Here is a 16,270-nt window from a genome sequence, read left to right on the forward strand (position 1 = left end):
TAGATCTGAGTGATGATAACGACAAACGTATTGTGGTTCATTATCCAGAGATTTTTAAGGATGATTCTGACATACACTCCATGTTTTCCTGAGTGATTTCTGAAGATAGAGCATTACATATGTGGGTTCTTTCAAACTCCAAGTGTCCAAATTGCCAGTAGAGTTTTATTTGGGTTGGTCAAAAGTGTCATTATTAGTCCAAAATGTCCACGGGTACCCGTGGGTAAAATCCGTCACGGGCATGGGGCAGGTAGCAAGAAAAGGTACCCATATAATATCTATCTTATACAGGAGCAAGAAAAGGGTTGGACTGCACACACACACTCACTTGAGACTTGATGTTGGGAAGAATAGGTTCATGAGAAGTATTTGAAATTGTAATTAGTGTACTTGAAGCAAAACCTTTCTTTTGAGACATGTGTTCTTAATATTGCCATGAATAATCTTTTGTTGCTGCTATGTCTGTTGCCTTTTGCTTGAGGACAAGCAAAGATTCAAGTGTGGGGGAGTTTGATGAGTCATTAATTAGTCTATTTTATTGCATTATTTAGTTTAGTTTTATTTAAGATTTGATTTTATTTTATTGCATTTTATTTCCTTTTTGAATATTTTACTTTAAATTGCTTTTTATTATATTTTAGGAACGAATATATGGTGGAAGGTGTCTTGGAGCAAAAGAAAGAGGACTGGAGCAAAAACAGTGCGAAAATACGAAGATACGGGACAAAAATATATTCCCACATAGTCAGAAGCTTGGCACGGCCCGTGCCAACATGTGGCACGGCCGTGCCACCTCCCAGAAGCCTCTTTTGCTGCTTTTCTTCGAGCCCAAGTTACTCTGTTGTAGTTTTACTGCTTTGCCCTTGTAGTTGCTTAGATTTTAAGTCAATTGTAAAGCTATAAATAGAGTAGCACTCCATCATAAACATTCATCTTTTGTTCTTGGAATAAAAGTTCACTTTTATATTATTGTTCTTTTATATTACTGTTTTCTCTCTTCTTCCCCCATGTCTACAATGAACGTTAGTGAGTAGACTTCTTTGTCTTGGGATTATTGGAAAAGTCTAATGACATAATCCTAACAAACCAAGCTTTAACCCTAATTCTATGTAGCCGTACTTTCTAATTTAGATTCACCGTTTTAACATGAATTAACAATTATCAAACTGTGGAAGCGAAAGCGGAGGGTTTGATAATTGTTAATCCATTATCCCAAACATCAATTCATAAAGCGAGAGCGGAGCTTTGATGTTGGAACAAGTGAATCTAGACAATAATTGCAAGACAGTGAAATAGTCCTTGCAATTATTGAGACACAGGTAGTTTCAATCCTTATAAGCATCTTCTAGTAATCAAGTCAGCGAAATAGGCTTGGTTACTAGAAGTAAACTCTCATCGGACTTTCATCGGAAAGGTGAGGGGCTAAAGGGAAACCGGTCTTAAGAAATTACGGTGTAAACCATGGAATTAGAAGTTAAAGTCTTGTCTAGTGAAAGATTTGTTATTATGACAAACCAATAATCCCAAGGCTCTTTTATTATTATTGTTATTTACCTTCAGCAATTAAACCCTTTTTTATAAGCTTTCTTCTCTTCTAATCATTCTCTAAAAGTTGATTGAATTCACAACTCCCTAGCGGAACGATACTCTTTCTTACTACTATTACTTCGATAGGCCGTGCACTTGCGGTTTGGCCCTATCAAGTTTTCGGCGCCGTTGCCGGGGAGTTGTTGTAATTTGATTAACTTTTTAATAGTGATTAGAAAAAAAAACTTTTTCCTTATTTTATTTCTTTTTATATTTCTTTAAAAAAAAAAATCTTTTGCTTTATTTTATTTTATTTTATATTTGTATTTCTTTCCAAAAAAAAAAAAAATCTTTTCCTTTATTTTATCTTATTTTACTTCTTTTTCTATTTCTTCTTTTGCCTTTAACTTCTTGGGAAGATAATAACGATATGGCTAAGGAACGCTCTCTCAAAGAGTATGCAATCCCATCTTCAAATGAGTCATACGATGCTATTGTGTACCCAACGGTTGAGGACAATTTTGAAATAGAACCTGCACTTGTTCACTTAGTGCAGCAAAATCAATTTTTCGGATCACCCACTGAGGATCCGAATTTTCATATTTCAACCTTTTTAAGACTCAGTGGAACCTTGAATGCAAACCAAGAGGCCGTAAGGCTGCACCTCTTTCCTTTCTCCTTAGGGGGTAGAGCTAGTGCTTGGTTTCATTCATTGGAAATCGGTTCTATCTTTTCACGGCAACAAATGAAGCAAGTTTTTCTTGCCCGATTCTTTCCCTATTCTAAAACCGTCCAATTAAGGATTCAAATCACACAATTCACTCAAAAAGATGGAGAATCTCTTTACGATGCATGGGAGCGTTTCAAAGAAATGCTTAGACTTTGTCCCCATCATGGTTTAAAGAATTGGCTTATTATTCATATTTTTTATAATGGTCTTTTGTATACCACAAAAATTTATGTTGATGCAGCTGCAGGTGGAGCTTTAATGAACAAGAATTACACAGAAGCATACGCCTTGATTGAAGACATGGCTCAAAATCATTACAAGTGGACCAACGAGAGAGCCATCACTAATTCTTCACCCTCCAAAAAGGAGGCAGGTATGTATGAAGTTTCTAACTATGATCACCTAGCCGTTAAGATTGATGCATTAACCCAAAAATTTGAAAACAAAAATGTTAGTGTCATCTCTTCTTCTTCTTCTTCTGCATCTCCTTCTTCTGAAATTTGTGGTGTATTTGGCCATATTGGCATTGATTGCGAACTAGGTAGTGTTGTTAGAAGTCCTGAGCAAGTAAACTATGCTCAATATAATCAAGGGTTTAGAAACAAACAAATTTTTTTTCAAACCCCTCAAAATCTTTTTGGACGACAAACAACACCACCCAGTTATGCAAATAACCAAAGAGTCCCTCAAAAATCTAGCTTGGAAATCTTTTTAGAAAATTTTATTATAAATTAATCCGAGCAGCTCCAAAAGCTTCAAAATCAAACTGAATTTTTGAGTGACTCTCTTGCCAAACTTACTTCAAAAGAAGACTCCATTTCTACTCACCACAAATTGCTAGAGACTCAAATCTCTCAAGTAGCCCAACAAGCGGCTGCTTCCTCTCCTACCTCCAAAGTCCTTCTAAGCCATATTGAAACCAAACCCAAAGACCATATAAGTGATGTTATTCTTAGGGGTGGTAAACAATTAGAGGACCCAGTTGTGAAAGTTAAGAACAATGAAGGAGAAATAGGGAGTGATGAGCCTCAAGGTGGGAAAGCCATGGGAGAGAATGATAAGTCATTTGTTTCACCATCTCAAGAGCCAGAAATTCCATTAACACAAGGGTTTGATGAGTCCAAGTTAGATGAGCAGTTTATGAATTTTATTGAAATACTTCCAAACAAATTGCCACCTAAACTTAAGAATCTAGGAAGCTTTTCCCTACCTTGTGTCATAGGATCTGAAACCATTGAGAAAGTCATGTGTGATTTGGGAGAGAATGTTTGTTTGATGTCATTGTCCCTTTCTGAGAGATTGGGTATAGGATAGATAAACCACCTTCTAACCGTCAAGCTAGTGACTCTAAACAAGCGCTTCGTGGGAGGCAACCCATGAATTTTATTGCTTTTATTTTTGTTTTGTGTTATTTTAAATTGTTTTGTAGGTATTTGTCCAAATATGATGCAAAAAAATGAAAGAAAGTTGAAGCCGTTGACCAGAAACAAAAAAAAAAATCAAAAAAAAATTGTTTTCTTACCAGAAGCTTGGCACGGCCGTGCCAACCTTTCAGCAAAAAAAAATTTTGAAATTTTTTTTTTTTATTTTTTTCTATTTTTTTCCTTATTCAAAATACCATCTTTCATCCTTTCTCCATAACTCTCTAAACCTCACTTAAACCCAAATATCATCACTAAACCAACCCTTTTCACCCAAAACAACCAAAAATCAAAACTAAGGTCAATGGCATCCAAGAGGAAAGGTAAGGAGATTGAAGACTCCGGAAGTGGTGCAAGAAGCAATCAACAACCCGCAATCATAGGATCAAATTCAAGGATCCCGAGCAAAGGAATAGGTATAAATCTCTAATCTCTAGAACTATCTCTCCTTACAGGTACCTTGATGTTAATGCTATGGATAGACTAGAAATAGATGAATATGTGATTAGGCTGTTGAATAACACAACCCTGTGCTTAGGTACCTTCAAAGGGTTATGGCTTGCACCGTATAGAGTAGGAAAGAGGTAGGGAATGATGAGAGCTGTTTATGTTGTGGGCTATGCTTTATAACCATCATATTAAAATTTGCTATTATTTGCTAGATTATCTTGTTTCAATTGGTAAAAAGAAACCGGATGATAAGGGTGATATAATGATAGGTGGAATCATCACTTTTCTTGCTAGTTTGGGGTGAGTGTGAATCAAGGGATCAAAAGGGTAGAGGGGAACTATTATCTAGACTTATATACTCTCACTACTTTGTCCTTACTTAGAACCCATGACCCTACTCACAATTACCAATATGAATGAAAAATTAGAGCTTATTGTTTGATTATTCTATCTAATCCGGACTTAACCAGTCTGGAGGAGGTGGAAAATTTGCTTTATGTTGGTACTAACCCACAGGTACATAATGATGGTGATGATGATGGTAATGAAGAGGAGGTAGGTGCAAACTTGCACCATGAACAAGAAGCCGGTGGAAGCTATAATGATGAACGGCAGGCATGGATGCAAACCAAAGTTCAAAAAAAAAAAAAAAGCACCGAGCATCAAAGATAAGGTGTTGAAAGGAACAATGTCCAAAGGAGCAATAGAATAAATGAAGAAAACAATCAAATGCTCTGAAACATGATGCAACACCTTCACCTCCAAAGTCCACTATGGACCTCAATAAAATTGTGAGTCTTCTTCTTCTTCTTTTGAATCATTGAGGACAATGCTTCACCTAAGTGTGGGGGGGGCCTACTAAAGTGTCTAGAGTCGTAGTGTTAACAAACTCCCTTGAACCTTATTCTTTTGTTTTGTTTTTATAGCGAAAGGCATGACTAGTAGCTTGTTTTTAATGTAAAATATGGCATAAATTTTTTGTTTTGTCTCTTCTTTAAAGGTTGTTTCTTGTACATGAAAGTGGTTTCTTGTGTTCTTGCTATACCCACATCTTGTTTTATTGTGAAAAATCTCCAATGAAAAAAAAAGCACCCAGTTGCAATCTTTAAGTAAATGTATGAATAGGTATTTTAAGGAGCACGTTCTATCTTTAGTGTTAACTTAGACCCTTTAAAGTCTTCAGAGTAAAAGTAGTATAAGTTTGTGTGGGAAAATAATCAATGTTCTTAATTGTTATATGCTTAATTGTTAAAGTTATAATGGGGCGGGAGAATGGCACCAACATGTGGGGGAAAGGACAATCCCTAACTTCCTAATTGTGGTGGTGACTCCCTAATTTGAACTTAAAGTGAAACAAATTCATCAATGCTAGGGGGAAAGGACAATTACATCCAAAAAGACTTCCTACGCGGAGATGAAATAAATAAAATTTTGCAGCACTGCTTAGGGTGCTTTTGAATCTAGGGGGAAAGGACAATTACATCCGAGAAGACTTCCTACGAGGATAGATAGCCCCTAAGCATCTGCAGCCCCTTGTGCTTAATTGTTAATCTAATCTAATTTTAACTTAAATTCCCATCACTCTTATATGAAATGAAGAAAGGACTTTTCTCGGTTACTTTAGCATTAAGGATAGAACCTGTTCCTCATAATATCTATCTTATACAGGAGCAAGAAAAGGGTTGGACTGCACACACACACTCACTTGAGACTTGATGTTGGGAAGAATAGGTTCATGAGAAGTATTTGAAATTGTAATTAGTGTACTTGAAGCAAAACCTTTCTTTTGAGACATGTGTTCTTAATATTGCCATGAATAATCTTTTGTTGCTGCTATGTCTGTTGCCTTTTGCTTGAGGACAAGCAAAGATTCAAGTGTGGGGGAGTTTGATGAGTCATTAATTAGTCTATTTTATTGCATTATTTAGTTTAGTTTTATTTAAGATTTGATTTTATTTTATTGCATTTTATTTCCTTTTTGAATATTTTACTTTAAATTGCTTTTTATTATATTTTAGGAACGAATATATGGTGGAAGGTGTCTTGGAGCAAAAGAAAGAGGACTGGAGCAAAAACAGTGCGAAAATACGAAGATACGGGACAAAAATATATTCCCACATAGTCAGAAGCTTGGCACGGCCCGTGCCAACATGTGGCACGGCCGTGCCACCTCCCAGAAGCCTCTTTTGCTGCTTTTCTTCGAGCCCAAGTTACTCTGTTGTAGTTTTACTGCTTTGCCCTTGTAGTTGCTTAGATTTTAAGTCAATTGTAAAGCTATAAATAGAGTAGCACTCCATCATAAACATTCATCTTTTGTTCTTGGAATAAAAGTTCACTTTTATATTATTGTTCTTTTATATTACTGTTTTCTCTCTTCTTCCCCCATGTCTACAATGAACGTTAGTGAGTAGACTTCTTTGTCTTGGGATTATTGGAAAAGTCTAATGACATAATCCTAACAAACCAAGCTTTAACCCTAATTCTATGTAGCCGTACTTTCTAATTTAGATTCACCGTTTTAACATGAATTAACAATTATCAAACTGTGGAAGCGAAAGCGGAGGGTTTGATAATTGTTAATCCATTATCCCAAACATCAATTCATAAAGCGAGAGCGGAGCTTTGATGTTGGAACAAGTGAATCTAGACAATAATTGCAAGACAGTGAAATAGTCCTTGCAATTATTGAGACACAGGTAGTTTCAATCCTTATAAGCATCTTCTAGTAATCAAGTCAGCGAAATAGGCTTGGTTACTAGAAGTAAACTCTCACCGGACTTTCATCGGAAAGGTGAGGGGCTAAAGGGAAACCGGTCTTAAGAAATTACGGTGTAAACCATGGAATTAGAAGTTAAAGTCTTGTCTAGTGAAAGATTTGTTATTATGACAAACCAATAATCCCAAGGCTCTTTTATTATTATTGTTATTTACCTTCAGCAATTAAACTCTTTTTTATAAGCTTTCTTCTCTTCTAATCATTCTCTAAAAGTTGATTGAATTCACAACTCCCTAGCGGAACGATACTCTTTCTTACTACTATTACTTCGATAGGCCGTGCACTTGCGGTTTGGCCCTATCAAGTTTTCGGCGCCGTTGCCGGGGAGTTGTTGTAATTTGATTAACTTTTTAATAGTGATTAGAAAAAAAAACTTTTTCCTTATTTTATTTCTTTTTATATTTCTTTAAAAAAAAAAATCTTTTGCTTTATTTTATTTTATTTTATATTTGTATTTCTTTCCAAAAAAAAAAAAAATCTTTTCCTTTATTTTATCTTATTTTACTTCTTTTTCTATTTCTTCTTTTGCCTTTAACTTCTTGGGAAGATAATAACGATATGGCTAAGGAACGCTCTCTCAAAGAGTATGCAATCCCATCTTCAAATGAGTCATACGATGCTATTGTGTACCCAACGGTTGAGGACAATTTTGAAATAGAACCTGCACTTGTTCACTTAGTGCAGCAAAATCAATTTTTCGGATCACCCACTGAGGATCCGAATTTTCATATTTCAACCTTTTTAAGACTCAGTGGAACCTTGAATGCAAACCAAGAGGCCGTAAGGCTGCACCTCTTTCCTTTCTCCTTAGGGGGTAGAGCTAGTGCTTGGTTTCATTCATTGGAAATCGGTTCTATCTTTTCACGGCAACAAATGAAGCAAGTTTTTCTTGCCCGATTCTTTCCCTATTCTAAAACCGTCCAATTAAGGATTCAAATCACACAATTCACTCAAAAAGATGGAGAATCTCTTTACGATGCGTGGGAGCGTTTCAAAGAAATGCTTAGACTTTGTCCCCATCATGGTTTAAAGAATTGGCTTATTATTCATATTTTTTATAATGGTCTTTTGTATACCACAAAAATTTATGTTGATGCAGCTGCAGGTGGAGCTTTAATGAACAAGAATTACACAGAAGCATACGCCTTGATTGAAGACATGGCTCAAAATCATTACAAGTGGACCAACGAGAGAGCCATCACTAATTCTTCACCCTCCAAAAAGGAGGCAGGTATGTATGAAGTTTCTAACTATGATCACCTAGCCGTTAAGATTGATGCATTAACCCAAAAATTTGAAAACAAAAATGTTAGTGTCATCTCTTCTTCTTCTTCTTCTGCATCTCCTTCTTCTGAAATTTGTGGTGTATTTGGCCATATTGGCATTGATTGCGAACTAGGTAGTGTTGTTAGAAGTCCTGAGCAAGTAAACTATGCTCAATATAATCAAGGGTTTAGAAACAAACAAATTTTTTTTCAAACCCCTCAAAATCTTTTTGGACGACAAACAACACCACCCAGTTATGCAAATAACCAAAGAGTCCCTCAAAAATCTAGCTTGGAAATCTTTTTAGAAAATTTTATTATAAATTAATCCGAGCAGCTCCAAAAGCTTCAAAATCAAACTGAATTTTTGAGTGACTCTCTTGCCAAACTTACTTCAAAAGAAGACTCCATTTCTACTCACCACAAATTGCTAGAGACTCAAATCTCTCAAGTAGCCCAACAAGCGGCTGCTTCCTCTCCTACCTCCAAAGTCCTTCTAAGCCATATTGAAACCAAACCCAAAGACCATATAAGTGATGTTATTCTTAGGGGTGGTAAACAATTAGAGGACCCAGTTGTGAAAGTTAAGAACAATGAAGGAGAAATAGGGAGTGATGAGCCTCAAGGTGGGAAAGCCATGGGAGAGAATGATAAGTCATTTGTTTCACCATCTCAAGAGCCAGAAATTCCATTAACACAAGGGTTTGATGAGTCCAAGTTAGATGAGCAGTTTATGAATTTTATTGAAATACTTCCAAACAAATTGCCACCTAAACTTAAGAATCTAGGAAGCTTTTCCCTACCTTGTGTCATAGGATCTGAAACCATTGAGAAAGTCATGTGTGATTTGGGAGAGAATGTTTGTTTGATGTCATTGTCCCTTTCTGAGAGATTGGGTATAGGATAGATAAACCACCTTCTAACCGTCAAGCTAGTGACTCTAAACAAGCGCTTCGTGGGAGGCAACCCATGAATTTTATTGCTTTTATTTTTGTTTTGTGTTATTTTAAATTGTTTTGTAGGTATTTGTCCAAATATGATGCAAAAAAATGAAAGAAAGTTGAAGCCGTTGACCAGAAACAAAAAAAAAATCAAAAAAAAATTGTTTTCTTACCAGAAGCTTGGCACGGCCGTGCCAACCTTTCAGCAAAAAAAAATTTTGAAATTTTTTTTTTTTATTTTTTTCTATTTTTTTCCTTATTCAAAATACCATCTTTCATCCTTTCTCCATAACTCTCTAAACCTCACTTAAACCCAAATATCATCACTAAACCAACCCTTTTCACCCAAAACAACCAAAAATCAAAACTAAGGTCAATGGCATCCAAGAGGAAAGGTAAGGAGATTGAAGACTCCGGAAGTGGTGCAAGAAGCAATCAACAACCCGCAATCATAGGATCAAATTCAAGGATCCCGAGCAAAGGAATAGGTATAAATCTCTAATCTCTAGAACTATCTCTCCTTACAGGTACCTTGATGTTAATGCTATGGATAGACTAGAAATAGATGAATATGTGATTAGGCTGTTGAATAACACAACCCTGTGCTTAGGTACCTTCAAAGGGTTATGGCTTGCACCGTATAGAGTAGGAAAGAGGTAGGGAATGATGAGAGCTGTTTATGTTGTGGGCTATGCTTTATAACCATCATATTAAAATTTGCTATTATTTGCTAGATTATCTTGTTTCAATTGGTAAAAAGAAACCGGATGATAAGGGTGATATAATGATAGGTGGAATCATCACTTTTCTTGCTAGTTTGGGGTGAGTGTGAATCAAGGGATCAAAAGGGTAGAGGGGAACTATTATCTAGACTTATATACTCTCACTACTTTGTCCTTACTTAGAACCCATGACCCTACTCACAATTACCAATATGAATGAAAAATTAGAGCTTATTGTTTGATTATTCTATCTAATCCGGACTTAACCAGTCTGGAGGAGGTGGAAAATTTGCTTTATGTTGGTACTAACCCACAGGTACATAATGATGGTGATGATGATGGTAATGAAGAGGAGGTAGGTGCAAACTTGCACCATGAACAAGAAGCCGGTGGAAGCTATAATGATGAACGGCAGGCATGGATGCAAACCAAAGTTCAAAAAAAAAAAAAAGCACCGAGCATCAAAGATAAGGTGTTGAAAGGAACAATGTCCAAAGGAGCAATAGAATAAATGAAGAAAACAATCAAATGCTCTGAAACATGATGCAACACCTTCACCTCCAAAGTCCACTATGGACCTCAATAAAATTGTGAGTCTTCTTCTTCTTCTTTTGAATCATTGAGGACAATGCTTCACCTAAGTGTGGGGGGGGGCCTACTAAAGTGTCTAGAGTCGTAGTGTTAACAAACTCCCTTGAACCTTATTCTTTTGTTTTGTTTTTATAGCGAAAGGCATGACTAGTAGCTTGTTTTTAATGTAAAATATGGCATAAATTTTTTGTTTTGTCTCTTCTTTAAAGGTTGTTTCTTGTACATGAAAGTGGTTTCTTGTGTTCTTGCTATACCCACATCTTGTTTTATTGTGAAAAATCTCCAATGAAAAAAGCACCCAGTTGCAATCTTTAAGTAAATGTATGAATAGGTATTTTAAGGAGCACGTTCTATCTTTAGTGTTAACTTAGACCCTTTAAAGTCTTCAGAGTAAAAGTAGTATAAGTTTGTGTGGGAAAATAATCAATGTTCTTAATTGTTATATGCTTAATTGTTAAAGTTATAATGGGGCGGGAGAATGGCACCAACATGTGGGGGAAAGGACAATCCCTAACTTCCTAATTGTGGTGGTGACTCCCTAATTTGAACTTAAAGTGAAACAAATTCATCAATGCTAGGGGGAAAGGACAATTACATCCAAAAAGACTTCCTACGCGGAGATGAAATAAATAAAATTTTGCAGCACTGCTTAGGGTGCTTTTGAATCTAGGGGGAAAGGACAATTACATCCGAGAAGACTTCCTACGAGGATAGATAGCCCCTAAGCATCTGCAGCCCCTTGTGCTTAATTGTTAATCTAATCTAATTTTAACTTAAATTCCCATCACTCTTATATGAAATGAAGAAAGGACTTTTCTCGGTTACTTTAGCATTAAGGATAGAACCTGTTCCTCATAATATCTATCTTATACAGGAGCAAGAAAAGGGTTGGACTGCACACACACACTCACTTGAGACTTGATGTTGGGAAGAATAGGTTCATGAGAAGTATTTGAAATTGTAATTAGTGTACTTGAAGCAAAACCTTTCTTTTGAGACATGTGTTCTTAATATTGCCATGAATAATCTTTTGTTGCTGCTATGTCTGTTGCCTTTTGCTTGAGGACAAGCAAAGATTCAAGTGTGGGGGAGTTTGATGAGTCATTAATTAGTCTATTTTATTGCATTATTTAGTTTAGTTTTATTTAAGATTTGATTTTATTTTATTGCATTTTATTTCCTTTTTGAATATTTTACTTTAAATTGCTTTTTATTATATTTTAGGAACGAATATATGGTGGAAGGTGTCTTGGAGCAAAAGAAAGAGGACTGGAGCAAAAACAGTGCGAAAATACGAAGATACGGGACAAAAATATATTCCCACATAGTCAGAAGCTTGGCACGGCCCGTGCCAACATGTGGCACGGCCGTGCCACCTCCCAGAAGCCTCTTTTGCTGCTTTTCTTCGAGCCCAAGTTACTCTGTTGTAGTTTTACTGCTTTGCCCTTGTAGTTGCTTAGATTTTAAGTCAATTGTAAAGCTATAAATAGAGTAGCACTCCATCATAAACATTCATCTTTTGTTCTTGGAATAAAAGTTCACTTTTATATTATTGTTCTTTTATATTACTGTTTTCTCTCTTCTTCCCCCATGTCTACAATGAACGTTAGTGAGTAGACTTCTTTGTCTTGGGATTATTGGAAAAGTCTAATGACATAATCCTAACAAACCAAGCTTTAACCCTAATTCTATGTAGCCGTACTTTCTAATTTAGATTCACCGTTTTAACATGAATTAACAATTATCAAACTGTGGAAGCGAAAGCGGAGGGTTTGATAATTGTTAATCCATTATCCCAAACATCAATTCATAAAGCGAGAGCGGAGCTTTGATGTTGGAACAAGTGAATCTAGACAATAATTGCAAGACAGTGAAATAGTCCTTGCAATTATTAAGACACAGGTAGTTTCAATCCTTATAAGCATCTTCTAGTAATCAAGTCAGCGAAATAGGCTTGGTTACTAGAAGTAAACTCTCACCGGACTTTCATCGGAAAGGTGAGGGGCTAAAGGGAAACCGGTCTTAAGAAATTACGGTGTAAACCATGGAATTAGAAGTTAAAGTCTTGTCTAGTGAAAGATTTGTTATTATGACAAACCAATAATCCCAAGGCTCTTTTATTATTATTGTTATTTACCTTCAGCAATTAAACCCTTTTTTATAAGCTTTCTTCTCTTCTAATCATTCTCTAAAAGTTGATTGAATTCACAACTCCCTAGCGGAACAATACTCTTTCTTACAACTATTACTTCGATAGGCCGTGCACTTGCGGTTTGGCCCTATCAACAGAATTTTGTTTCTTGCTGAACCAAGACACTAGATTGTTCCCAAGGAAGAAACAACCTCCTGAAGTACTCTTTCTATCATCTGCACTACCTGCCCAATCTGCATCACAATAGCCAATCAACCTGCAATTTCCACTATGTGAATCGAGAATTCCATAGTCTGTGGTGCCATTTATGTACTTCAGAATTTTCTTAACTTGAACAAGATGACTCATTTTGGGCTCTGCTTGATATCTAGCACAAACCCTACAGCAAAAGTTATGTCATGTCTGCTTGCTGTAAGATATAGGAGACTTCCAATCAAACTTCTGTATAGACTTTGATCAACAGCTACACCATTTTCATCTTTGGACAACTTTAAGTGAGTGGCTGCTGGTGTTCTTTTATGACTGGCATTGTCTAGCCCAAACTTCTTCACAATATTCTTGGCATACTTGCTCTGGGAGATGAATATTGTGTCTTCCATCTGCCTGACTTGCAGACCAAGAAAGTAGGTCAGTTCTCCCACAAGACTCATCTCAAATTCAGACTGCATCTTGTTTTATCTTGGTTTTCGGGTGTCAAACATTGATTACGTTTGAACCTTTTTAACCGGTGATATCTTATTTTTTCTTGGGAAGGGAAAAAGTAAGCAAAAACCCTTGAGAATCGAGGTCCGGGAGTTGTTTTCGCTGCGGGAAGGTGTTAGGCACCCATAACGACTATAGTATCATATAGGAACCGTCTCTACTTTCTACGCGCGCGCTTTATTTTTAAATGCTATTTGAAAGCGATATTTACACCTAAGAGTTTACTAAGCGAAGAATTGGAGGGAGAAGAAAGTGTTTTGAATTGAAGGAATTTTGATTCCTTGCCTACGTACCCGTTTAAGGGATCAAATCCACTGTAGTTCTCTTCCAAAGAATGTTTTTGTTTTTGTTGGTTGATTTTAAGTTTGAAAATTGGAGTTTGAAGAATGGAGATTGAGAGGCCTCAAGGGCATAAGATTGGAAAAATGTGAGGTGGGATTAGTTATTTTGCAAAATGAAAGTCAAAGTATGATTAAAATTCATTAAAATTTGGTTAAGAAAATAAAAGAGAATACAATGGGATTTTGGATCCCAAGGTTTATTATGAAAAAAGATTTGAGTGACGTTGTTCATATTTTTTTGGAAGATTGATTTTTCTAAGTGTAAACCCTAAGCATTCATCTAAACATTCAATCCTAAGCATACATCTAAACATGCATATTCTAGCCATACATCTAAAGTGGGGTGTGTGCATGTGTCGGTGCTTGTGTCGGTGTACATCATTAGAGTCCATTGTCCTTATTACATCATACCCTAGATACATGCTATGGTCTTGCAAGAATTTAAAAGTATAGGAAAAATATTACAAAATTCCTAAGTTTTACATTCTAATTTTTGGTGAAACTTAAAGTGCAAGAAATAAGATGAAGGAGGAGATGAAGTATGGAATGCTTATGAATGAATGAAACATGAAATGAAATAGTTAGTGGCATAAGGAATAATAGGAATTGAAAATTATAAGCAAAAGAAATGCTAAAACTTGGCAAAAGTTGATGAAATTCCTAACCTAAAGGTGGCAAAATACACTTAAAATTTACCATGACATCAAGACAAATATGTGACCTATAATCCTCATATCATGACAATTTTCTAAAAGTTTTTTATTACAATTAATGATATGAGAATTATAAGAATGCATTCAAGTCAAAATTCATGATATATCTAGGCATATTTGCATCATTTATTCCCAAACATAACTTGCAATCCAAGCAATTAAACCCAATTCACACACATGCAGCAAGAAACACATACAAACAGTAGCTAAAACTTCACAAAATCATGTGGTATAGGTCACAAAATTTCATCAAAAAATTGGAACTAGAATCAAGCAATTTTCACAAAAAAAATTTAGTACAAAATATCACAAAATAACAAGAAAATTATCACATTATTTTTTACCAATTTTTAAAGTGCAAAAAAACATCACAAAACACCACAAAGTTAACAAGAACATATATGAAATTTTTAGAATTTTTTTTTAAACTCAAGAACATATGAAACTTCACAATTTTTTAACAAAATAATAAGCAATTAACACAAAAACCACCTATATTTTTTTACCAAGATTTAACACAACATTATCACAAAAATGCAAAAAAAAAAAATGATCAAGAATCATAGAAATTTTTTTTAGGATTTTTTATAAAGCAAAAATAAGCATGCAGGGATGTAACTAACAATTAATAGTGTAGAAATAGCAAAAACAGGAAGCAAAACGAAAAAAAGCAGCAAGCTGAGGCCCAAGCCTAAGGTCTTTGGTGGATTCGGATCCTCCAAACGCCTCAGAGGCGTTGGATTGATCCGTTTCCCACAAAACCCTAGATCTGAGGGCTAAGGATACGCCATACACCATAAGACAAATTAGGCACACCAAAAGAACGAATCTACACCGTACACATCATAGGAAAGCAGATCAGACGGTGAGGAAGAAAGAGGAGACGGTTTGGGGAGCGAACCAGGCTAGTTCAGGTGAACCGGTTCGGTTCACTCCCTTATAAAAGCAACGAGCCGGTTCTTCTTTCATTTTTAAACGTTCTTTCTCTTTCTTCTCCTCGTCTTCCTCTCGTTCTCTCTTCTAAACCCTAACGGCGCCGATGACTTGAAGGAATGGCGATGAACACGTCGTAAACCTCAATGAAGGACAGAATCTTCGTCTTCTCTGGTGAGAAAGACGGATTCCGTCCGTTCATTCTCTATCTTTTGCTAAAACGGAGGTTTACCGGTGTGTTTCCACCATTCTTTACTTCGTAACCCTAGATCTATGTGATGCGAGGCAAACAAACGGTTTGGAAGCAAGATTCGAAGGTTTTAGGGTTTACCTGAAGTTCAATCAGAGAAGAGAGAAGAGGAATACGTCGGAAACCTTTGTGTTACCCTCTTCGTACCTTCTGGTAAGAACTTTCACCGAAAATAAATCGGTTATCTCTTTCTTCTTCTTCACCGGTTCTGTTTGTTGGAACAAAATATGTTTAACAATGAACCTCAAAGAGTTTTGATGATAACAAGGTATTAAAAATTGTAAATTGGACTAGCTAATATTTGTTCAAGTGTACAGGACCATAGTTAAAAAGTTACATCATTAATTGGTTTTGAATGAGCAAATAAAGAGCAAATGAAAATGAAGCTTAGACGATTCTGAAGGCAATACGCTCCTGAAAGTTGAAAGCGCTCCTGAAGTCAAGCTGCTCTTGAAGATAGTAAAAGTGCTCCTGAAAAAATAGTGCTCCTGAAGAATAGTGCTCCTGAAGACAAGAGGTCCAGAAGCCACATCATCAGAAGCTGCATCATCAGAAGCTGAAGAAGCTATATCATCAGAAGCTGCATCATCAGAAGCTGAAGAAGTTGCATCGTCAGAAGCTGCATCATCAGAAGCTGCCTCATCAGAAGTCATTTCACCAGAAGCTGAAGATCAACTGGATTTGCAGAAGATTCAAGATTGAAGAATCTACATTGCAAAAGCTGTCTATTGGACTCAAAAACACAGCAGAAAATTA

At 36.0% G+C, this 16,270-nt stretch overlaps 2 non-coding genes across 2 annotated transcripts; both read right to left on the reverse strand.

Annotated features, from left to right (window-relative positions):
* Positions 1-2,320: 2,320 nt before the first annotated feature.
* Positions 2,321-2,427, reverse strand: LOC146955670 (small nucleolar RNA R71). The gene has a single exon (XR_015025176.1). It is a non-coding gene; the product is annotated as a small nucleolar RNA R71 (small nucleolar RNA).
* A 5,398-nt stretch (positions 2,428-7,825) lies between these two features.
* On the reverse strand, positions 7,826-7,932 carry LOC146955671 (small nucleolar RNA R71). Its single transcript, XR_015025193.1, has one exon. It is a non-coding gene; the product is annotated as a small nucleolar RNA R71 (small nucleolar RNA).
* Positions 7,933-16,270: the final 8,338 nt, after the last annotated feature.

The sequence above is a fragment of the Medicago sativa genome, chromosome 1 (assembly GCF_051527215.1).
Source record: "Medicago sativa cultivar Bolivia chromosome 1, Bolivia_mono, whole genome shotgun sequence".
Lineage (NCBI taxonomy): Eukaryota > Viridiplantae > Streptophyta > Magnoliopsida > Fabales > Fabaceae > Medicago > Medicago sativa.